Consider the following 25,634-nt stretch of genomic DNA (forward strand, 5'->3'; position numbering starts at 1 on the left):
TTGCAGTGGGCTCATTGAATTTAGATGAGAAGTGTACCAGAGGAGACAGTATGACTTAAAGGGCATGCATTATATAATAGATATGCTACAAAGTGTATTTCTTTTCATCCCTCAACAGCTCTAAAAAGAAGATATGGGGATGTCCATTATGAAAGCAAGAGAACTGGTTCCAAAATTTGACTCAAGTTTCCTTACCTAGCCCTTACCCCTTAGGCAATTAATTCAGGTCTGGCTATTCCAAAGTTCATACACATCCACTTTCCACTGCCCATTGGTGCACTACTCTAATAAACAGTCCAATAAATAGGAAAGGGGAGTGGAGAGCTTTGCTTTTCATTATAGGCTGTTTAGATTCTAAAGAAGGTTTTCTGTTTTGTGGGATACTTACTATTTTATCTCTCAGATTTGAATTATAAATGCAGATACCTTATCTTCATTATGAAATTATAGACAGCTTGAGAGCAGAATATGATTCTACTTTATATCTTTTAGAATATCTAGAACTGAGATAATAAATGAACAGACTAGACATAAAAAGGAGAAGGATTTCAAGAAATATGGGTGGGAGTCCGGCCTGCAGGTGTCCAAGCTGCTGCGGCCAGAAGGGAGTGGCCAGAACTGCTTGAATATCTACATTTCAGTTTCTGCACCTATCAAGAGTTTTAATTCATCATGGATAATCTGTCAGCAGAAGAAATTCAGCTGAGGGCTAACCAGGTTACTGATGAGTCTCCGGAAAGTACGAGGAGAATTCTGGGTTTAGACATTGAGTCTCAGGATGCAGGAATCAAGACTATCACTATGCTGGATGAACAAGGGGAACAACTAAAACACACAGAAGAAGGCATGGACCAAATAAACAAAGACATGAGAGAAGCAGAGAAGACTTTAACAGAACTAAACTAGTGCTGTGGCCTTTGTATATGCCCATGTAATTGTATAACAAATGATGCCAGGGAAGATGAAATGGAAGAGAACCTGAATCAAGTGGGAAGTATCCTAGGAAATCTAAAAAACATGGCCCTGGACGTGGGCAATGAGATTGAGGCTCAAAATCGACAAATAGAACGGATCACAGAAAAGGCTAACACCAACAAAGATCGTATTGACAATGCCAATGCCAGAGCAAAGAAACTCATTGACAGCTAAAGCTACTGCTGTACTTCTTTTTAAAAATTTTTATTTATTTATTTATGGCTGTGTTGGGTCTTAGTTTCTGCACGAGGGCTTCCCCTAGTTGTGGCAAGCGGGGGCCACTCTTCATCGCGGTGCGCAGGCCTCTCACCATCGAGGCCTCTCTTGTTGCGGAGCACAGGCTCCAGACGCGCAGGCTCAGTAGTTGTGGCTCACGGGCCCGGTTGCTCCGCGGCACGCGGGATCCTCCCAGACCAGGGCTCGAACCCGTGTCCCCCTGTACTGGCAGGCAGATTCTCAACCACTGCGCTACCAGGGAAGCCCTGTACTTCTTTATCATTTATTCATTTCCCTAGCTCCTCCTTCAAAGTCATTACCTTTCCAGAGTTTGAAATTTTGTTTCCACACTCTTCTAATTGGGAGATGATGTGGAAGAAGATCTAGGAGTAACAGCCCCCTTATTCTTTTATTTTATCTTTTTCCCTTGAGGGTAGACTGCTGCTTAGTTTTCCTTCTAGTATTTTCTTTCTCAGTCCATACTCTTAGGTTGGTTTTCATACATCATATATAGTGTTATTTTTCATTCTCTCCATTTACTTAGCAGGTTCTTCTGCTTTCAAAATTTGGAAGCATTGCCAAAGACAGCCATGTAAAAGGAAGCTGGGGGCACTGGGGGCAGGCACAAGGAGGAGAGGCAAGAGATAAGAGGTTGTTAACTCAGTAAAACCTGCAGACCCTAAAGCCAGAAGTTGCATAACCATAGTGAAGATCTAGTTGGGTTTAATTTCTATTTAAGTTGCAGTTATTGCCAATTTAGGCCAATGCTTGGTTTTGGAGTCTATATACACAACATTTTTGTTATACATCACAATTGTGCAACCTCTGCTTCAACAAAGAATAGAATGAGTTTTCTTAAAGTGAGCTTAATTTCTGAACTCTTCATGATTCATTTATGTACATAAATTCTACGATCCCATTTCATTTTGCACCATATAGGAATACATGGTATAAATGAATGGCTTTTTATTTTCATATTATTAGTACTATCATTTGGACTTCCCTGGTGGCACAGTGGTTAAGAATCCACCTGCCAATGCAGAGGACACAGGTTTTAGCCCTGGTCCCGGAAGATCCCACATGCCATGGAGCAACTAAGCCCGTGAGCCACAACTACTGGGCCTGCACTCTAGAGCCCGCAAGCCACAGCTACTGAGCCCATGCACCACAACTACTGAAACCCACACGCCTAGAGCCCGTGCTCTGCAACAAGAGAAGCCACCGCAATGAGAAGCCGGCGCAGCGCAATGAAGAGTAGCCTCCGCTGGCCACAACTAGAGAAAGCCCACACGTAGCAATGAAGACCCAATGCAGCCAAAATAAATTAATTAATTAAAAAAAATAGTATCATGGTCCCATTACAGACCTATTAACCTCATAAATGTGTCATTAGTCTTTGAAGAAAAAATATGTAAATATGTATATATAATATGAGAATTTCTCTCTACAGCAGGGCTTAAAATTTTTTGAAAAGTTTGACAAAGTATATCACATGAATTCAGATTTACCTCAATGCCAAGAATTATGTTTAGATAGGAAAAAAGAAACTTGTTTTGATCTCAGGTAGAAAATAGTTAGATTACTGAGTTTTACGTAGCTTTAAACTTTTTTTAAAACTAGAATGTATTCTGTTTAACTAAAAATGATTTAGAAAATTATGTCTTTGTTTACTTATTGATGACTGCACTCTCATTCTCTTAGCCTTTTGTATTCAACTTCCAGAATCACATTTGTTTAGATCTTGAACAGTGTTATAACAATTTGATTGGTATTTGTCACCTTTATTTAAAAACTAGCTTCTGCACACTTCAAAGCTATTGATGTTGATTGGTTTGACCAATAACCACTGTTTGATCCCTACAATTAAATTTTGTAGCTAAGGAAACTGTTTTTTCAAATAAGTGATGTGCTTCTGTGACTACTTTTTGGGGGGTGGAAAGCAATAATTTTGTCAGCTCTTATTTGACAAACTGAATAAAGCAAAGATCCATAAATAAATAAAAAAAAGAAATATGGATAGAAGGGAAGAGGGAATCAATAATAAATTAGCCAGGTAAATAAGTCTTAAACAATAGGTTTTAAGTAGACCTAGTATCATTAAGATATTAGTTATTCCTAAATTAATGTATACATTCAATGTGATCCCAATTAAAATAACAACAGTTTTGGCTTTCATTTTTGTTTTGGTGAGTGGTGAGGTGCTTTAGTCAAACCAATTCGAAAGTTCACATGAAAAATAAACAAAAAAATTTAGTAAAACTCTGAATAAAAGAGCAATAAAGAGTAACGGCTCCTACATGATAGTAAACATTCACATCCCTCTCATGTGCCCAGTACATTCACCCCATTCTAATATCCCCCAAAACCTTAACCCATCCCAGCATCAACTCTAAGCTCAAACTCTCACCTAAATATCATCAACATAAAAGGTCCCAAATCTCATCATCTAAATCAGGCATGGGTCAGACTCTGGGTAGTATGGTCCATGCCTGGAAAAACTGTCTCCCCACCTGTGGACCTGTGAAACTAGAAAACAACCTTTTGTAATATGGAAGAATCTTTTGTATTCTATTACAAGTTAATCACTAAAGGGGTGTTGCCTATAAGCTTAAATTATACATAATGGCCCATCTCTGGGAACCCTGCTTTCCAGGTAATGAGTATTAAGCTAAAATACCTTTGTTTAGCTCACAGGAAACATCCTGATCAGGCCCACCTGTGAATGACTGCAGGGAGGAAAATATTAACACATCCCCTCCAGAGGCTGATGGGAACTAGGAAGTGTTTGACTTTACTCCCTCCCCTTTTAGTATAAAAGGAGCCTGAATTCTAACTCAGGCAAGATGGTTCTTTGGGGCACAAGCCCACAATCTTCTCGGTCTGCTGGCTTTCCAAATAAAGTCGTTATTCTTTGCCCCTACAACTCGTCTCTTGATTATTGGTCTGTCGTGCAGCAAGCAGTATGGTCTTAGACTTGGTAACACTTTCTCTTCCAGAATAGAGTGGTGGTACAGGTACAGAATAGACATTCTCGTTTTCATCTAGGAATAGAAAGGGGTCACCAAGCAACTCTAAGCCCAGCAGGACAAATCCCATTAGGTTTCAAAGAAGATTCTCTGTGGCTTGATGCCCTGTCCTTTGGGCCAATGGTGGTGGCCTTGTTGGCCCCTGGCCCTAAGCCTGTGTCTCTGGGCTCTACTTCCATGTCCACACTCTGTCTTTGGAACTGTTCATCCTTTTTCCTGAAGGTCAGCCCATGTTTGTAGCCAAGTAGTTCTATCAGTCCCACATCCTGTTTGTAAAATCTCAGGAGTTTAATAGTCTCCCTTCATTTCTTCCTGTCTCTGTTCCCTTCAGTCGAAGCTGGCAGTGTTTCTGCTGATGTAACATTCTCAAAAACCACATTGGTCTTTGGTGTGTGTCAAGGGGGTCTACTCCATTAGGCAAAAGAGTTCTTCACTGAATCTCCCCGTATAACCCCATCTCTATTCCGGGCTTCTGCTGAGATGGTTGAGTGGACCCAGGAGTCACCTACATAATCTCTTCTGCAACACGTTTTCCAGCCACACCTTGGCCCTCTCTCCCCAGCACACTTCCTCCCAAAACTGAATTTCCTCGTTTCTTCATACTTTCTAATCTGGATTGGCTTGAAACCTTCCAAATAATCAAGGGCTGGTTCCTTTTTGCTTAGTAGTTCCTTGTTCAATTTCTCTCTTTCCTCGGGCATTTTACTATCAGCAGGAAGGAGCTTTGCTTGGAAATCTCTTCAGCTCCATATCCAAGTTTATTGCGTGTAAGTTCTATTTTCCACCCAGAATGAAGGAACACAATTCAGCCAAGTTTTCTGCCTCTTTATAACAGAAATTACCTTTTCTCCAATTTCCAATAATATGTTCCTCATTTCCTTTTAAAGTCTCACCAGAGAGATTTATATTTATAATTATAATCATATTTATATCAAGATTCTGTTCATGAACAATAGGATGTTCATGATGAGACGCTTTCCTTACAATGCTTTTGACTTCTCTCTGAGCTCTCACCAGAATCACCTTTAACATCATATTTCTACTTTCTCATCAAGATGATCTAGGATTTTCCAATCACCAACCTCTAAATTCTCCTAGCCTTTACTCATTACCTAAATTCAAAGCCACTTCCACATTTTTAGGTATCTGTTACTATGGCACCTTAGTTCCCAGTACCAGAATCTGTATTAGTTTCCTAGGGGCTGCCAAAACAAATTTTCACAAACTTGGTGGCTTAAAACAACAGAATTGTTTTCTCTCTACAGTTTTGGAAGGCCAGAAGTCAAAAAATCAAGGTTTGGGCAAGGTTAGTTCCTTCTGGAGGCTCTGAGGGACTATCTGTTCCATACCTTTCCCCTAGTTTCTGGTGGTTGCTGGCAATCCTTAGCATTTGCCTGGATTGAGCACTCAAATCTCTGCCTCCATCTCCACATGGTGTTCTCCTTTGCGCCTCTGTGTGTGTTCTTTTCTGTTTCTTATAAGGACAATCTCATTTGATTTAGAGACCACTCTCATCTAATGGGATCTCATCATAATCCTTACCTTAATTACATCTGCAAATACCCCAATGCCAAATACGTCACATTCTGAGGTTCTGGGAGGACATGAATTTTCAGGGGACGCTATTCAACCCATTATGGTTAGTTATACTTGAAGAAAATTATTATTTTTAAAAAGTTTCCAGAGCTTGCTTATATAAGATAGATAAGATAGTGTATTAGGGCATTTTTCTCCTACTGAAATGTTCTTCTCTAGCCTGTTTGGCCCATTTTAAAATCCTGGTATCCACATGGTGATTTAAAGTGAGCCTCCTTTTCTGTCAAGTAAATTAGAATTTCTGTCTCATTATGCTCCCAGTGTTGAATTTTCCTTTTGATCTGATTGACTTCTGAAGTGATAAGTTCACAATTTGTTCTGGTACTTTGAGCATATAGTTGCTGTTTTACACATCAGAGCTTAAGGCCCCCTGAGGGGTTTCTGTGATTTTCCCGGGAATCTTAACAGTAAGTTTCATTCATATTTTCACACCATATTTACTACTACTTTCCAGACTCCGGTTTATTCTACCAATTTGTTGCATTTTCGTTGATGTGTATACTCTATTTCTCCCTCTCTTGGTCCCTCTGTGGAGTACAGAATGGCTGTGCGCTGCTTTTCTCTGTTACGTGGTGCTGGTGTGACTGGACCCCTCACTAAAGCAGACTCCCCACCCTTCCTGCCGGGTTCTCCTTAAATTTGTCAGTTTTAAAAAATATTCACTTCATAGCAGACCTTATTATGAGGTCTAACATAACACTTGTAGCCTCAATAAAGCCATTTTTAAAAAACTTGTAATTTCCCAACATTTCATGAAATAAGCAGCTCCACATTTTTTTTTAATGTTTCCAATATCATGATTTCATCTTTTTGTTATGCTACCTGACCGTGACCAATGTTAATGTTGTGGAGGTTGCTTTCTGATACAAACTAAGTTATAAGAACTTATTTATGGTCAGGAGTATATAGGCAACTTGTGGGCCAAATTCTTCCCCTCTCTTTCAACATTTTATCCAGCCAAGTACATACACACATATCAAAATGCAGCCACCAGTGTCATATAACACTCTGACCTGCTTCCAAATTCAGAGTCTGTCCTTTTATCTCATAACATGGCTGTTACCATCTTGTCCAGAGCCAAGTGTTCCTTGATAATATGCATTCCTTATCAATGCAGCCTCTGCATGGAAATCCCTGAAGATGAAGGTTGGTGTAAACCTTCCTATGTCCATGAAAGTGGTATCAACAGTGTTTGATCCATGAACAAAGTACGTGTGCACTTCTGATGGAAGTTGGGAGAAAATGTGAAAGAGTATAATTGATGGAGCACCCAATGAAATAAAATACAACACTTCAGTGTAATGAGTAGCAGGATCTTGATCTACAAGATTTGTAGATCAGGGATATATATATATATGTATATGGGAATTAGAGCAAAAATGAGTGGGGATTTTTTGTTTTGTTCTTGAGCTCATAGAGGAGTTGTTAAGAAGACTCTTGCAATCATATCATGGAGGTGCTACACCCACAAAGTGCTGCCCCTTTGGTTTTTCATGAGAGGGAAATATATATATATACAACCTTTATATATATATATATATTTCCCTCTCATAAAAATAGTATATATACATTAATATTATAGTAAATTATTATATATTGTGAAATATTAATATTACATTAAATTATCTTTAAAATTATTATACAATATATTAAATTATTATATATTCTGTATATTATATTAATAATATATATTTCCCATATATATCACCTTTTTATATATATATATAGATATACACATAACCTTAATTGTTTTGGGGCTAGTATTTCTTGCAATTGAGTGCAGTTTCCAGTTTTTCACTCCCATTCTGACTTCCCCTCAAAGAATAGTTCTTATGCTTAAACAGAAGTTACTAAAAATCTCAACATAATTCCCTACTACTCTTCTTGATATAGATAGACAGATACAGATAAATATATAGATATAGATAAAACCAATCAACATTACATTGTATAATTGTGTGGTGATGAAATGCAAAGCAAATTTATTTTTATTTATATTCTCATATAAAATATCAATAAAATAAGTTCCATGTAAGTAAAAGTCAAAAAAAGTATGAAAACTAAATAAATATTCACGCCAGTGAGGTCAGGTAAGGTTATGTTGTGGTATAAAAACTCCAAAAATCTTAGCTGTTAAACAACAAAGCTGATTTCTTAGTTATATGATATGTCAAATACATATCATATAGGTTGGCAAGGACAGGGAGGCAAGACTTCACTTGACTGATGCCAAGAGATCTGATCTCCAGTGATTTTTTTTAATGATCTCTCTCGTTGAGAAGGGTGGCATTTGTCTAAAAATCCTTCTCTGAGAGCTCTGTCTTTCAATGTATGAATCTATGTAACATCTCAACAGCAGTTAAGAAAAGTGAGTGCTTCTACGTGAAACTGGCTTGAATATTTAGATGAAGAGAACACAGTTTAAGTTTTAAACAAAGTGAATACTCTCTACTTACAAGGGGGTGAGCTCAATGGACATGTAACTACAATCTTGGTATTAGAAATATGTCTTCTCAAAATAACATTACAGAAATACAACTTGAATTTGCTAAAATAAACAAAAAGAGATTGTTTCTCTTTTCTCTGCTTCCCTATATGTGTGTACTTTATTCTTATCCTCCTGGGTGGGATGGCTTTTTTGTTCCTTCAATGAATGTGGGTACCTAAGATTATGTCTTTTGTTCATGAGATGAATCAGATGGGAGTGGGAAAGTGAAACATTTTAGTCTCATTTTAGATTCCTAGGGAAGAATCGTGATCATCCAACCCTAGGTCAGAAGCTCATCCCTGATGAATCAACCAGAGGTTCGTCAGCTAAGAATATGACACCTTCTGTAGAGATCATGTGGATGGAAGGCATTGCAGAGATGAACAGGGTAGAAAGTGTCTCCCAAAAAGAGAACACTGGACAGATAGAACAGTAAGTGTCCAGAAAAAAAAACAAAGAACAAGACCCTGAAAAGAAGGTGAGTTACACATCACTGAAGAGTTAGCCAGAAGGGCAATTTCATCTAATAGACATTGGGGGTTCAGGGGAAAGGAGTGGTCACAGGTCATTGTTACCAAATGACCCAAGGACTCAGGAACTCTTCTTCATCTCCCAAGGGAGCTTGAGACCGAAACTCAAGAGCACTCCTTGTGTCAGCAGGAAGTAGATACCACCTTCCCCACATCCACCCTCCTCTTCCTCCTTACTTTCATTAGGAGTTCCTAAATGGGCACATTGGTCTGAATTTTGCCAATTGCCTCCACTGTGTAGTATTTTCTTGTTGCTTTAATTTTCTAATTTTTGTACATGCAGTGTCTTTTCTTGCCTCTTAAAACCATAGATGATTCCAGGGTTTATTTACTTAAAACAGAAAGGTAATTTTCAGCAACTTGGGAATTTTCTTGTCTGTACCCAACACTATCATGGTCTATTTTGAAATGTGAAAGAACATGATGATTCCCAGCCTTAGTCTAACAAGGAGCTAAGTAACTCTGCAATGAAACAAAATTCTAGATATTTAGCATTACTTTTCTTGTTAAAAAAATTTTTTTTAATATTTGGTTTTACCTGTGTTTTCTTACTGCTTTACCCCACTCTAGTAGAGGATTACCGCCCCCCAGTAATAAAAAGAAGCAAGCATAAAACTTGGAAGAAACCCTCGAGAATACATAAAGAAAAGCGAAATATTTGGATTATTGGTGGAGCTTTTCCCATTTTGTTTTCTACATTCACTATTTAAAATATGCTTCTTACACATAGAAGGGCAGCAAAATGCAACGGCTCTAACAACTTGCAAACATAAAATGTTAATTAAAATTTGTGGCTCTCAAAGTTTCTAATGGCCTATAAAATTCATTCTGCTATCAGAATTTCAGTTTCTGTTCTCTTTTCTTGATTGTATCTCTAATTATAGACTATAAGCTAAAATAATTTTATTTTTATATTTTACAAGAGCTATAAAAGAAAACTACCAAATGTTTAAAAATATAAATGGCTTCCTAAGATTCAGTTGGTGCAAATACTATTAAATAATTTGGTTTCACTATGAAGTGAAGACTTCTAACAGAAATGACTGTGCCTTTATTTCATGGATTAGAATTTAGGGAAAATAATTTCAAATACTGATAAGGTCTAATTAAATTATGGACATAATTCCATCTGTAGGTGATGATATTACATATTCATTTTCTTTTTTATCTAAATGGCACAAGAATGTGGCAGGAAAAGGTGAGTTATCACTCCATTTTTTGAGTGTACATACAAGTTTGGTCTCTTAATCGTACATAGTAGTTAAGAAGTCGAAATGATGACAAAGAAGAGTCAGAAATCAAGACAATAGTGATACTAATAGCTGCCATTCATTAACTAGCCCCATACACCATGCACTGAAACTCCACTTTTTACCACAACACTGAAAGTTACCATTTTATTTTTTTACCAGCTTTATTGATGTATATATATCATATATATTCCCATAAAATTATATATTATATAGTATAAATATACATATATATATATACCATAAAAGTCACCAAATTTAGGTGTAAAATTCAATAGTTTCTAGTAAATTTGTAGTGTTGTACAACTAAGACCACAACCCAACTTTAGAACATTTCCACCCCCACATAAAGATCCCTCGTGTTCATCTGCAGCCACTCTTCATTCCCACTCCAATTCTAAGTGATCACTAATGTACTTTCTGTCTCTACAGATTTATATTTTGTGGATATTTCATATAAATAGAATTTTATAATCTGTGCTTTTTAGAATTTACTTATATCTGAGGTTCATCTGTGTTGTAACATGGATGGGCATTTGTATTATTTCCACTTTTTAGCTGTTATAAATGATCTGCTATGACCATTCATGTACAAATCTTTGTACAGACACACATATTTTTATTTCTCTTGGATGGACGCTCAGGAGTTAATTTTCAAATAAGTGAAAGCGGCATCTTTTTATATTCCCTTGAGCAACAAATGAGGGTTCCAATTTCTCCACATCTTCTCCAGCACTTGTTACATTGTCCAGTGTTTTTATGTAGTCATTCGAGTGACTGTGAATTAGGATCTCACTGTGTTTTTTACTTGCATTACTAAAATGTCTAAAAATATTGAGAATCATGTATGTGCTTGGTCATTCCTATATATGTCTTCTTTGATGAAATGTCTATTCAAAAATATTTGTTTATTTTGTATTGCATTTTTCTCTTCTGGTAATTGAGTATGCTTTTAAAATATATTTTAGATACAAGTCATTTATCATATATATGCTTTGAAATTTTTTTCTCCCAATCTGTGGCCTGTTTTTTCATGTATTAATGATGTCTTTTGAAGTTCAAAATGTTTGAATTTTGATGAAGACCAACTTATCTTTATTTAATCACTTGTGCTTTTGATGTTGTATCTAAGACTTTGCCTAACCCAAGGTCACTCTTTTACTTTATTTTTACTGAAGAGGAAACTGAGGTTTGGCAAGACCAAGGAGACACTTACAGGCAAGACTGTGTTCCTCTGCAGGATATTGTCCTTGCACGACCTTCCCCTCCACTCACTGCTACCAGTGTAGAACACAAGTGAAGTCTGATACTGGGCCAGGTTTTTTGCAAGCTGAAACGTTTCTACAGGCAGCATACCCATTTTGAGTGACTGAAGTTCACACAAAAGGACCAGATGTGTCTATCCAGAAAACTCTCCTCTAGTTTCTTCTGTGTACCTTTGGGATGAAGGTAAGAAACGTACCTAGAATATAATTTTTTACTAGGGAGTTTGAATGAGATAATGCAACTCTGCTTTTAGAGCATGAACCTGCTGATCAGCCCTGTCTGCAGCTGGCTGAGCTGTGGTCCTTACTGGGGAGGGAGGAACCTCATCATGACATCCTGGTCTCAAGTGGGCCTTCTGGGTGTATGAAGTGTGAGATCCATGCTGGATACTCATGAGACGATATTCTATGTGAATTTGTCAACATTAACCATTTTACTTCTACCAAATTACTATCTGGAAGTTCAACTATGTACTCAAACTTGAAAGGTTCTGTAAGCAAACACATAGTACAAGTAAGTTTCTGAGGACCATTTAATCATCCCAAAATGGAAAATAATTTTCTTTGAGTTTAAGACCTATAAAAGTATACATTTAAGTTCAACACTCTCCTCTAAACTTTTAAAAAATTTTCTATACAAAAAATTTTTATATGAAAAACAAAACAAATGATTAAATTTGGAGTGATCAAAAATTTCAACTGTATTATCAAATTAGAAAAATGGACTATGTATTGTGACATGCCAACGATTAAGGCTAATCGCAGTGTATGCCGGTTTGATGTTAAAACCGACCAGAGAAATTTTATGATGAATAAATTGTGGAGACTGGCTCATTTTGTATATTTAGAGAGCATTTCAAAAAAGTGTTCTTATGGGAGGCAGCCTCTAAGGTGACCCCCAAAGACCCCTATCTGCTTGCATCCCCACTGTTGTGTGATTCCCCCTTCCCTTAAATATGGGCTAGACTTACTGACTTCCTTCAAGCAAATAGTATATGGCAGAAGCATGAATAGAGGTACTGCTTCCAAGATAAGTGACAAAATGACCTGCTCTCCCTCTCTTCCTCACTTGCTCTGGAAGAAGCCAGTTTCACGCTATAAGCTGCTCTGTGGTAGCACTGGGCCTCTTGCCAGCAGTCAGGTAGGCCCTGGGGCCGGGGAGTGTCATTCTCTGGCCCTGGGGAGTGGCCATCTCTTCAAGGGATCCTCACCAATGAGAATTTTCAAATCTACAGAAAAGTAAAAATATCCTTTAAATCAGTATGACTTTGGGAAAAACTAATTATTCCAATTAAATGGAGACTGGTCAAACCAAGAGAGGGTGAGTTCATTTTAAGTATCCCTCTATTCTCCAAGCATGTTACAGGTAAGGGCTAATGAGAAAACGCTCTCAGCAGCCAATGTCACCGCACTAAACTCTGTGGGCAATGAGCTCTGGCCACCATGATGACATCATAATCAAAACAGTTCCTGGCACTGTTTTACTTGAGGGCTGCACTGAGGGACCAAGGATGTCTTGCTCATTCAAACTGCACATTCTTAATACTTGATGTTCTAACTACTAGAATTTAGGGGTTTATTTTATATTCTTGGTTCAGTGGTAGCTTACTTAGCAAAGGACACAATTCAAAATCAAGCAAGGAGCAAAGAGAGCAAAATTTCTTATAACTTACCTCTCTTCAGTTATATTATAATGAATGGTTCTAAGCTACTAGGTATGGAGAACACAGCAATGATGAAAATGGAAATAAACAGGGTATGTTTCAAGGCAGTGCAACTCAAAATGTGCTGATGACTGCAGCATCAACAACATCTTGTATTAGAAAAGCAAATTCCCTGCCCCTAGTCCCAAAATACTGGATCAGAATCTCTGGGTCTGGGGGGGTCCTCCCAGTGATTCTTACGTCCTCTGAAGTTTGAGAAACACTACTCTAAAGAATTTGCTTTCAAAATGTGGCCTTGTCCTAGAACCAAGAGAGTCTCCAAGACTGGCTAAAATTTGATAGCAAATGTAATATAGAATTCTATATTTTTCATTTTCCATTCTGCTGAGGATTAGATGTTAGTAAACCAAACTGGACTTATGATTATTCATAATTTGTGGTTATTCATAATATTATGGTTATTCATAATTTGTATTCATAACCTAAGATCAATTATTTGAGTTTAGTGTCGAAACCAGTTTCACTATGTATTTTAGAAATCTGGTTGCAAAACTCCTGCACTAGAAAATAGTCAAAAGTTCCACGTTTTTTCAAGAATGACATTTGGTTATCAGCGCATCATCAGTATACACAGTGGGACTGGTGAAATCTGTTGCTGACTGAGAGGCCAGATTTAGAAGGAAGAATTAGGCCTCATTAGGTATAGTTAAACAATGAGATCATGCATCTAAGAGAAAAAGCAATAAATATTTCTTTCTTTCTTTCTTCTTTCTTTCTTTTTGTTTTTATTAATATTTCTTTGCCTCTGTCAAGAGAAGTGTTACTGCCTGGGACCTTTCCTGGTCCCCAGGTTTTGGAGGATCTGAGACTGGAGGGAATAAGGATGGGGGTTGGTACATTCCCCACGTTGAGTTCAAGGATATGGAGGTCAGTGCTTTGTGTGGGGATGCGGGGGAGGAGTAGGTCTGATGGTTCAGGACTCAGAGAAGACTGTGTGAGGAGTTTCTGGAAGGAAAAGAAGTACTGAGACAAAATTTCCCTTCTTCCCCAGTGAGGCTGTGAGTCCCTCTGAAAAATTCTTTGCATTTCTGGAAACATTTTTTTTTTCTTTTTAAATCTGTGCAGCAAGAGTAACTTTTTCTAGCAAATAAGACTGTGAACTGGAAAAATGAATAATCAAAATAGGAGGGCCTAGGTGGGAAGGGGATTTGTTGATCCCCAGGATCAGCCTGGCATCTTCCTATCTACCTGCCCAATTTAGTACCTTTCAATTCAGTCATGAAGGGGTTTCCAGGGCCTCTAAAGTGATTGTGCCATATGCCCTGACCTGGGAATTTTGCTCTCTCCTTCAATTTAAGACATCTTTAATCCACCTCTCTCTTCTCCCCAAATTTCAGTCCTCCCTGTGTTATGGTCAGAGATGGTCCCTTTCTCGTGGATTTCTAGGATAGAGATGTCTGCCTCTTTCTTCATACTCATTCCCTTTATTCTATTGCCCTAAGTCTGATGATTATGTTTACCTTTAATTCACCAGGAGGAGGATGTCATGAGAAGGTCGGTGAGGGCCAGGCCTGGGGAAGTGCCACTGGACTGAGGAAGGAGGCTTTGGGTAATATTTCAGAGAAGAGCCTCTGGAAAGGCCGTTCAGTGGGCTGCTTCCTGCCTCTTCCTCAGCTTTTATTTCCAGACTCCATCTACCTCCTCCTTCAAGAATCTTCTGCCTCAAACTAACCTTGCTGCTGACCTCAATCTCATCATCTACTACCTTTAGAGTATCTAGCTTCACTGATTCCCAATAACTGATCTCTTCCCTTTTCCTCATTTCCAATAGTTAACAGTTTCCTTCCCCTTTGAAATCCCCTTAAAATGCTGATGTCTGTCTCCTAAAACCTGCCATGCTCTTGCCTACCTCTGTTTATCCTGTGTGCCTAGTGGCCCCTGCACATGTCTTTCCCACCAGAGACAGGGAGGTCCCTGTCCCCTCGCTCATGCTATGCTCTCGGCCTCCTACACGTGTCTGCTCATGTTACTATTCTCCAAATTGTCAGTCCTTCTTCTTTAAATTTATGTAATTCCGACACATGCTTAAGAACTAGTGATTTATTTTCTAGTCTTTAAAGTATCTACCATGACCTCTACCTAGCTGAATACTTTTTTTCCCCAAACTCTTTCTGCACTTCTAGTGAATTACAAATGGTTGCAAGCCATGATTTATATACATTTGCTGTTGGCCATTGGGCTATTAACAAATGATATATTGCTGATTGAGATAGCAACATTTGGAATATATAAGATGGTTTTTAGTACCTGATAAATAGAAATTGTCCCCCAAATAGGTGTTACGTGGTGAATAAGAGGTGGTGGGTATGCAGAATAAATCTGATCCTACTGAGAAAAATATTTCTGTATTGAAAAATCACTGTGAAATGCAGGTAATAGTCGGGTCATATTCTCTTGGAATTGGTAAAGTGCTAGAATTTTATAGGTGACAGTGAGTGGCCTGGGTTTTCCCTTTTTGCATCTAATATTCCAGACTTGGGTCTGGAGAAGTCAGCACCCATAAATGCCAATTGGAAAAGGCAAAATAGTGTACAAAGTAAAATAAAATCCCAATAAAAGCCTGTTCTCTCTAGCTAAAGGACCAGAATAAGTGAGGCCTAAAGATACAGAAAACTTTTAGGCAATAACTGTTCTACTCCAGCCAAACACCACAGAAAAACTACAGCCCCCTCCCCAACCCTACCAGCAAAGTCCAATCTGAGAGTCTAGACTTCCACCCCTGCCAGTCTGCAATGAGGCACCCCAGTGCTAACTCCCCCAGGCCCTGGGCATCAGAGAAGCCCTGAAAAGGTATTGCCAGAGTCGCTCCAGATCTTTGCTCAAAACCCATCTACCCCCAACTTTAGTAGGAGTGTCCTCGCTCACAACCCTCCAACCCTCACCCCCACAACCTTTAGCAGGAGTGAACATAAATCCTTAAGCTAAAGGGTCCAGAGATAAGAAAGGAAGCTACACACACAAAAAAAGAAAAAAAAGAAACAGATGGAACCGCTTGAGACCCAGATGGCAACGAATCTGACCTCCAACGGACCCTGAGTCTCATTATATGTTGATTTTACTACATTAGCATATTAAATGACACACCTACTCGTGGCCAGGACCAGACATTAAGGACCAAAAATGGATATAAAGGGGGTTGTACCCCACTCCCTCAAAAAAGCCCCGCCCCTTCCCTGGTTAACTAAGGCATGTGTCTCCCCATCCTCTGCCTCACTCCTCTTCCCTTTGTCTTTACTCTTTACAGTTAAATCACTTTCACCAGGTGGGTGAGAAGTTGATCTATGAACTTAATTCCTTCTTCTCCATTTTTTTTTTTTTTTTGCCCATAGAATAAGGCTTGTGCTGTGTGGATCTCTCGTTATTCTCCTACTCGAAAAAAAGAACCCTGCCCTGCTGAGCTGGGCCTGAACAAGGTCCATACGACTTAATTCTGTAACATAAGGAGCCAGGATATTCATCCTCAGCAGGTGGTAATGCCGGTGGTAATGAGTGACCATCTCAGCAGTGTCCCTGAAGACCACAGAGACCCTGGACTTCCACTTCCACCCAGCAAGAACAAGGCACACTGACCCCTCCCTGCAGACGTGGTTTCAGAGTCAGGACTCTCACCACCATCCAAAGGTAATGAGGCTCTTCCGTGATGTCAGGTTAGGCAAAAGGAGGAGCAGGAACAAGGCACCTATGCCCCTCCCAGCAGGAGGTATCAGTGAAGGTCCAGTGGGAGCCAGAAATCCCAACCCCACTGAGCAGTAACAAGGAACCCCTCGCTCCCTGGGTGAGAACAGAGACAAATCCAAAACCTGGAGACCATGACCTGGACCCCCATTTCCACCAGGCAGTAATGAGATGGCTTGTCATCCCCTGCTAGAGTGGTGTCAGAATAGGCAAGTCAAACAGAAAATTTATATGATATCCAGAATCTCATAATGTAATACTCAAAACACCGAGGTTGGGCTTCCCTGGTGGCGCAGTGGTTGAGAATCTGCCTGCCAATGCAGGGGACACGGGTTCGAGCCCTGGTCTGGGAAGATCCCACATGCCGCAGAGCAACTAGGCCCGTGAGCCACAATTACTGAGCCTGCGCATCTGGAGCCTGTGCTCCGCAACAGGAGAGGCTGCAGTAGTGAGAGGCCCACGCACCGTGATGAAGAGTGGCCCCCACTTGCTGCAAGTAGAGAAAGCCCTCGCACAGAAACGAAGACCCAACACAGCCATAAATAAATAATAAATAAATTTAAAAAAATTTAAAAAAAAAAAACAAAAACACCGAGGTTTTTATTGAGAATCACTCGTAGTAAGAACCAAGATGATCACAACATATATGAGAAAGGACAAAGACACTCAATGGACACCAACAACAAGATGTCAGACACAGTGGAATCATCTGATTCCAACATTCTTGCATAGCACTGATATTTCATAGGAAAATAAAGAGATCTGATTTATTTGCAGCAAGAACATTCAATAAGTAGGAAGTGGGAGAAAACAAAACCACTGTCTTAATTTACTAAAATCTTTACATTGTTTTCTAAACTGCTTTGCAGAGTCTTGCATTAAAGAATATGAAATTTAAAGCTGAAGGGAATCCAACAGGGCTACACCAGTCTGGTATGAATCATAAGAATTTCTTTATTCCAGGACATGTTTTACTGCCTGGGACATCTACTACTACGGTCTAGCGTTTGGGGAAAGTCCTTAGCTTACCGTCTTGTGGATGTGGATAAATGATGCAGAAGCACTCATAGATTATGGGAAGTTGCATCCTAGACCACTGAGTAAGCTTCACAAATAACAGTGTTAATCGCAGAGAACAAGATGGTATGAGATACACTATATGATAGTGCCATGGACCGTAAACCTTTTCAGACAGGGCTGGATGGTGAAAAGGAGGAACCACCCCCGAGTCAGGAGGACCTGGGTTCTGGTCTCAGCTCAGTGCCTGACTGAAAAGAAATTACTTAATCTCTCTGATCATCAGTTTTTTTATCCAGTGTGTGAGATGAGGGATGTCAAAGCCAGCTGTAAAATGCTATCATTCTCACTACTCAATATAAATACCTACAATCTTCACAGTTGTCTTACAAAACAGAACATGTTATGCGTATTCAGGATTATTTTGTTACAACTACACAAACAAAACAATCTATGTGTAAAAATGGTATTTAAATTTCTATGAAGACAGTTATGTATTTTAATTTTGATCTTTTTCAGTACTGTACATTTTAATCTCCTTAAAAGTACCTTTTATGGCTACCGCATATATACCCCAGGGTTGGTTAACTCAGAGAGCCACTAGACTGATGTCATACACATTTGATCTGACGTCCCATTGTGAATTCAGTTTTTCCATTTGTGAGGGTCTCCTGATCCTAAGAGGCTTTGCAGTGGCACACCAGGGACCGGGTGTTGTCAGATCATGGCATAAGACCCACATCTATGAAACAACTACAGTCCAACTCCAAAAAAAGATGTAAGTGGCATGTGTCAAAGAAGAAATAGAGTTCTATATTGTGTTTTACGTTTAAAAGCTGTCAGAAGTACCTTATTTGAATCCACCTTGTCATAAACAAGGTAGCGGGGAGGGAACAGAGAATCACTGTTTCAAAAGCTAGGAACCTCACTGAAATCATTAAGATGTTGTGAAACAAAGCTTTGGCTCTGGTGTACAAAGAAGCCATTTGAATGTGTTTTTCTGTATCTTCTGTAATGCTTTCCAGCAGATAGGGCTCACTTTTTCTTGTTGTTATTGCTATATTACTTTTCCCCAATTGTTTGTTGGCATTATTGTTTTGATTTGTCTTTCAAAATTTGCAAAATAATGTGTGAAAGTTATGCAGAAGATGTAAAGAATAAAAATAAATGAACGCTCATGTGTAACCACTCTTCCTAAAAAGAAAACTTACCCATATCTTTGAAGGTCTCTGTTGGTCCTTCTTTAATCCTAACCTGTTTGTTATTTCCACTGTTTTTCTTTACAGTTTCATCAATATGAATATACTGCTAAATAAGATATTGCTTTGGCCTGCATTTTTTTTTTTAATGTTTCATGGTATTTCTTTTCTTTTTTTTAAAAATTATTTATTTATTTATTTATTTATTTATTTATTTATTTATGGCTGTGTTGGGTCTTCGTTTCTGTGCGAGGGCTTTCTCTAGTTGCGGCAAGCGGGGGCCACTCTTCATCGCGGTGCGCGGGCCTCTCACTATCGCGGCCTCTCTTGTTGCGGAGCACAGGCTCCAGACGCACAGGCTCAGTAATTGTGGCTCACGGGCCTAGCTGCTCCACGCATGTGGGATCTTCCCAGACCAGGGCTCGAACCCGTGTCCCCTGCACTGGCAGGCAGATTCTCAACCACTGCGCCACCAGGGAAGCCCCTGGCTTGCATATTTTGAACTTTAAAAAAATGGAATCATACTGTATGTATTCTGCAACTTGCTGTTTTGCTCAGTGTTATAGTATTCATTATTACGAAAATTTTACTGTAGTCTATTGTCATTGCTTTATTGTATCCCTTATAAAATTATATTAAGCAAACACATCCATTCCAATTGATTGGATTGTTTTTCCCCCATATTTGATATTACAATAAAAACAGCTATGAATATTCTTAAATGAGTTTTCTATATGAAGGAGCTGGAATTTCTCTAGGTTATATACAGTGCAATTGCTGTGTCAAAATGTTTACACATTCACACCTACTAAATTATGAGAAACTGTTTCCCAAGGTGGTTGTAACAATTTACATCCCTACAAGCAGTTTAAAGACAATGTCACCTTTTTTTAAATGTGCCCAATTTGGTGTTGTTTGGGAAATGGTATCTCACTATGTTTTAATTTACATTTCCTTAATTACTAAGGCAGCACACAAAGAAAAATAATTTTAGTTAGTAATAAATGCCAAGAAAAATAAACAAGTCAAGGAGAAAGAGATGGAAAGGGGTTACTTCGGAAGAAGGATCAGGGGAGAGGTCTCCCCACGGAGGGTCATCAGTGTTAGAAACAAGTGACAAGATGGGGTGAGCCAGGTAGTGAGGTAGGGGCAGGGGGCTGCAGGGCAGAACAAGTGGGTTCCAGCACTAAGAAGAGGCAGAACAGTCTTTCCTTTTAAGTGCTGAAACTAAGTATTTTTAGTTGATGAGTTAGAGAACAGGTCAGAAGGATCTCAGCTAGACTGGGAGATTTAAACAGATGGTGTTGAAGAGAAAACAGAGCTTTGGGTATGAAAAGGGGGTGTGTAGGGAGCCATACATGGTGCCTATTTATTCTCTTAATTAGGATCTGAATTACTTTGCATTATAAAAAAAAAAAGAAAATCACATGTGAAAACAAATTTTTAAAAATCCTTGAAAAAAATTAACCTGTCATGAATTATGCAAATATTTTAAACTTAAAAGAACAATTAAGATCTTTCTAGATTTACACAATTTAAACAAATTTTGATCTATTGAATTTAAGATCTGTGTGGTTTTATAGGACAATGCCCTGTCTGTGTTAAATCTAGATGAAGCATTTCCAGTCCTTTGGAGATGCCTCTTATTATTCCCCAAGTTTTATTATCTGCAGTCCCAACGGGTCATTCATTTTCTGGAGTGAAAAATAATCCTTGCTTTCCTACCTTGAATGTTAAGCTGAGTTGAGTGTCGCCATTAATTCCTAGAAAAGGATTCACTTGCTATGGATCAGTGGAGTCTAGAGGAGCCCAAAGGAAATTTTTCTTATTTTTCTTGTTGGATCACTTAGGGTTCTCTTGCAAGCAGATGCCAAGATGAAATCAGACATGTAAGCGATCTGCCAGGGAAACACCTGTGGAGGATAAAGAAGTGATGGAGCAGGAGTAGGAGGGAAAAGCATTCGAACTGCCTTGCAGATCTGACACCTGTGAAAGGAGACAGGGAAAGGGAGGCTTGTGGAAGAAGAGCCTCAGACTTCAATGCAGCTCTGAGAAAGTCTTGGCTACACGTATAGGGAGTCCCGGAGCAAAGGCTGCCAGCTATGGTAATCCCACATAGGGCAGGGACGGCCCTGTTCCATTATCCAAACATTGGCTGGGAGCAGCCTGGGGAGAGCACAGCCTCAGTGTAAAGGCTGTCAGGGGTCCCAAAGGTCCAGAGGCACAGCAGCTGGAGGCTGTCACTTTCTCACACTCCTCACAGTAGGTTCTTTTGAAGGGTGAGTTGGAAAATATACCTCCTTAGCTGCCACTTAGAAATAAAATATATCAAATTTGCTATAACAAGATGCTTACAGTCTTTGATGTCTGCATAACAATGAAATATGATAAATACCTCTGGGTTTCTAACCAATATGCTGACCTATCAATTGCCATGTATACGAACAGCTCACTGGTTTTCCTAATGATATTGAAGGGAAATAAGAATTATTTGGCTCAAGAGATTATTTTAAAGGACTTTGTTTATAAACAAATTAAAACCTCACAATATTTTTCAATAAAGAATATTCCATTTGGTTTATATTTTTAATTCTCCAAAACCCTTCCCTGAATGAGCCTGCCCCCTGCCCCCATGAACACATTTGGTTTTGGTTCAGTTTGATTTACTAATTTATCTCAATAGTTATAACATCAGATTTATTTTAAAATTCCTTCATAACCATTTAGTGACAATTCTTTACTCTGATTATAAATAGAAAACAAGAAAATATTGAAATGTATATTTGTGCACGTGTTGTGGGCTATGTCTTTTTGTTTTATTTCCAACTCCCAAACTTCTTGGCTATTCTGGTTAGTTTTTACATGGTTTAAACAGAGGTTTTCTGTGCATCTCAAAAGTTTTCCTTATGGAACGTTTTTCGACAACATTTTGCTCGATTAATTTAGATGTGATTTCCCAAAGGGCACCTGACTTGAAAAAATTATTTTATTCATTCAGGGATTGACAGTGCCCAGATTTTAGGAGAACAAAAAAACGCCAGACAGTATGGGGAGGAGTGAAGTAAAAACTGCAACATAGTTTTGAATTTTGAGTTTTCACCGTGAGTATATTTCAAAGGTATCTATGTACATTTTACTTTTAATACTCTGAATAAAGATGTGCAATCTAAACAAGTTCAGATTGACTACAGTTCAGGGTTTTAAAGCATGTAAACTCTTTGAGGAGCTTTACCTTTATAAACCTTGTAATAACAAAGCCATATGAGTCCTACAATCATTATTCATACTTCTTAGTTTCTCACAAGGTAAGCATTATTGACTCTTCTTTCTGCAGAGCATACCTCATTTTAAAACACATTGAATTACGGTTATCAAATAGTGTTACAGTAAATAATCTTGTTTGGTTAATGTACATGAAAGGCTAATTGTGTGGAGATAGAGAGCAAAGTGTTGCAATTTTGCCTAAGATTGGAGAGGGTAAAGGTTAAATTGTTCCTTGAAAACATAAAAACAGAGAGCAGAAAACAACTCTCAATACTATTCTCTGCCATCTTCTTCACACAAGACATATATTATGTCAATGAAATTCAGATAACTAAAAAGCCAAGTGAAAGCAGGTATAAAAATCTCCTATCTTTTAGTTTACCTTTTGTTAGATACTGGCAGGTTTGTTATAACTCAGTCGGTAGCATCACCTGGAACACAGAATTTACTGGTTGTGATTTGTTGTGTTGTTTTAGCTGTAGCTTCAGGGTTTCAAATATACATTTTCACTTATACTTTTTACTTATCACAGCCTATCTTCAGCTTTTATTATACCACTTCACAGGTAGTATAAGAACCTTACAGCAGTGTACTGTTTTCTCCCCTTGGGCCTTTTTGCCATTATTATCACAGGTTTAATTAACCACTTATACATTTTATTTGCCCACCTATTGATGGATATTTGGGTTGTTTCACTTTTTGGTTATTATGAATAATTCTGCCAGGAACAGTCATGTGTGAGTCTTTCTGTAGACATAATGTTTTCATTTCTCTTGAGTAGTTACCTACTAGTAGAATTTTGCTAGGACATGTGGTAAATTTCTGTTTAACAATTTAAGAAAGTGCTAAGCTGGTTTCCAAAGTGGCTGTACCATTTCACACTCCTGCCAGCAATGTTCCTCTCCACACCCTCACCAATATTTATCTTCTTTCTCTTCTCTGTTAGTCATTCTTGTGGATGTGACTGGGGTTTTAATTTGCATTTCCCTAATAGCTAATGATATTGAACATCTTTTCATGTGGCATTCACCATTTGTATACCTTCTTTAGGGGAAATGTCTATTCAAATCTTTTGCCCATTTTTAATTGAATTATTTTGTCTTCTTCTTATTGAGTTTTTAAGAGATCTTTATATATCCTGGCTACAAGTTCTTTATCAGATATAAATGGCAGATATTTTCTCACAGTCTGTGGCTTATCTTTCCACTTTTTTTTTTCAGTATTTTTTCCAGTTTATTGAGGTATGAATGACAAATAAAAATTGTATATACTTAGGTTGTACACGTGATTTTTTTAAGTGCCATATGTGATGATTTAATATACATATGTATTGTGAAATGATTACCACAATCAAGTTAATGAACACATCCATTACCTCACACAGTTAGCTTTTCCTAGTGAATTTCAAGTGTACAGTATAGTATTAACTAACTATAGTCACCAGGCTGTACATTAGATCCCCAGAACTCGTTCATCTTATAACTGGAAGTTTGTACCCTTTGACCAGCATCTCCCCATTCTGTCCATGTCCGAGCCTCTGGAAACCACCGTTCTACTCTCTGGCTTTATGAGTTCAACTTTTTCAGATTCCATATGTAAGTGAAATCACACAGCATTTACCTATTTGTGTCTGGCTCGTTTCACTTAGCATAATGTCCTCCAGGTTCATGCAAATGGCAGGATTTCCTTCTTTGTTATGGATAAATAATATTTCATTATATGTCTTTATAGATATATGTGAAATATATATATGTATTTGAATATATCGCATTTTCTTCATTCATATAAAACCTCACATTATTTTTTTTTAATTTACAAATTAAACCAATATAGAGGCATATTCTGTAGTCTCCTTTTTCTATTTATCTGTAAGTACAGTGATTCTCTATTGTGCTCCTATCCTCAGGCACCCTTAATTGGTTTACTGTGAATAGGGTTTCTTCTGCATGAACACATGCTAATTATTTATTTGGAATTTCTCACACAATAATTGCTATCCCTGACCCAGTTGTCCCAAACCACTCAGGTGTCTCTAGAATGTTCTGTGCCTAGTGACGCTGACATACAACTATGGAAACCAGCCCTCCTTCAGTGTTTATTATGTGATGTTCAGACCGCTCAGACTTGTTTGCCTCATTGGCTTTATTCCTATTAATACCACATCCCATTCAAGCAGAAAAACACAACAACTGGATACACATAAAAGAGGTCAAGCTTAACCAAGAAACTGGTTCTTTATCCCTCTCTTTGTATCTAATGTTTGGTTTATCTAATTTACAATAGGAAATGGGGTGAATTGGCTCACTTACTAAAAGCAGAAGTAAGTGGAGAAGAAAAATTAATTAGTCAGAGCAAGGGTTCAGCATGCAGTAGCAGGTTGGCCATCTGTGCGGGAGAACAGAAAGCTGCATTCCTGCAGGAGGTCTCTCTAAAGGAGGCCATGCAGCCCAAGGAGGCGCACAGAACTCCAGAACCGACATACATTCATGCTGTGTGTGACCTGCCTTTATCTAAACCTCTTTCTGTCTCACTAGAACTTCTTACTACCTGGCATGATTTACCCAGCATTAGCCCCAAAATTGCAGTAAACTTTCTGGGAAGAGAATAACTTTCCAGTTGGAAAACAGTATTCTTTGCTCTCCCAATGGCCTTACCTTCTGGGCCCCTGACTCTGCCTAGGCACCTCTGCCGCTGAATTGCTCTCACTGACCACCCGACTTTCTTTTGCTTCTGTCAAGATCCCTAAGCCCCCTTTAATGGAAACACAGAGTGTTCAATGACAGTTGCAGGAATACCCATCAAAAACGGAACACAAGTCACTGACCTATTAGAAGACATTGCAAACCAAATAATTAGCTATTCTCAAAATCAAAGCTCACACTGGAAGCCAGAACTCCCAAAGCCAAGGAAACTACCTGACTGACAAAAATGTTAACATAGCCACTTCCCAAGAAAATTTGTCCTCTGCCACCTACATACTTCCCCTTGCTCAATCTTTTTTATAGATGGGAAACTCTACTTAAGGAACCTATGGCACAACAGCCTGCTAAAACCTGAGGCTGAACAATCTCATTGGAAACAAGTTGGATGTTTTGCCACCCAGATGGATTCTGGAGACACCCAGATGGCCACTTGGTCTCTTCTTGGTTACTTGCCGAAAATTTAGTACACAGCATCCATAAGGTTACACATCAGGACAAAGGGAATCTTGAAGATCTCTTTTACAAGTATTGGTGGGACAAGGATGAAAGCTAACTCTTTTATATGGCCCAGGGATCATGTATTAGTATTTCTGTGCTTTTGTCCAATGCATGGCTAAAGTTGTAGAACTGAACCTCTCTATTTGTGTCTGTCTGTATGTATTTTTGTCTATGAACGTGTAGTAAGTTTCTACCTTTGGATGGTATTA

At 38.5% G+C, this 25,634-nt stretch overlaps 1 pseudogene across 1 annotated transcript; it reads left to right on the plus strand.

Moving 5' to 3' along the window:
• The first annotated feature begins 245 nt into the window (after nucleotides 1–245).
• Nucleotides 246–1,823, plus strand: LOC309663594 (synaptosomal-associated protein 23 pseudogene; annotated as a pseudogene). The gene has a single exon. The product of its transcript is annotated as a synaptosomal-associated protein 23 pseudogene (transcript).
• Nucleotides 1,824–25,634: the final 23,811 nt, after the last annotated feature.

Source organism: Balaenoptera physalus, assembly GCF_965194825.1.
Source record: "Balaenoptera physalus genome assembly, chromosome: 7".
NCBI lineage: Eukaryota > Metazoa > Chordata > Mammalia > Artiodactyla > Balaenopteridae > Balaenoptera > Balaenoptera physalus.